The sequence below is a fragment of the Corvus moneduloides genome, chromosome 3, assembly GCF_009650955.1.
Source record: "Corvus moneduloides isolate bCorMon1 chromosome 3, bCorMon1.pri, whole genome shotgun sequence".
NCBI lineage: Eukaryota > Metazoa > Chordata > Aves > Passeriformes > Corvidae > Corvus > Corvus moneduloides.
The window spans coordinates 33,202,604-33,203,371 of NC_045478.1; positions in this window are offsets into that span (position 1 = coordinate 33,202,604).

The window sequence follows — 768 nt, forward strand, 5'->3', positions numbered from 1 at the left end:
GGCAGAGGAGCAGAGAGAGAGGAAAATCAGAAAATATCAGCACCAGTGTGGCCAGCAGGACCAGGGCAGTGATTGTCCCTCTGAACTCAGCACGGTGAGGCCACACCTCAAGTCCTCTCTCCAGTTCTGGGCCCCTCACTGCAGGAAGGACATTGAGGGGCTGGAGCATGTCCAGAGAAGGGCAACAAGGCTAGTGAAGGGTCTGGAGGACAAGTCCTGTGAGGAGCAGCTGAGTTGGAGTTGCTCATCCTGGGGAAAAGGAGGGCGGGCGGGGGGGGGGGGGGGGGGTGGTGGGCTTTATCTTTCTCTACAACTGCCTCCTGACAGGAGTTGTGTAACCAGGTGGGGGTCGGCCTTTTCTCGCAGGCAACCGGTGACAGGATAAGAAGTCAAAGTGTGCCAGGGTCGGTTTAAGTTGCACATTAGGAATAAGTTCTTCACAGAAAGGGTGATTGGGCATTGGAATGGGCTGCCTAGGGAGGTGGGGGAGTCACCCTGCTGGAGGTGCTTAAGGAAAGACTGGACGTGGCACTCAGTGCCATGTTCCCTTTGACAAGGCGGTGTTCGGCCATAGGTTGGACTCGATGATCCCAGAGACCTTTTCCAACCCAATCGGTTCCGTGATTCCGTTATAATAGCGGGGGGGGGCAGCCATAGAGCCTCCGCCCCCGTGCGGAGCCAGCCAATCACAGCTCAGAGAGCGGCCCGCCCCGGCCAATCAGCGCCCCCCGGGCTTGAGAGGCGCGAAGTCCCTCCGCGTGGGCGGCG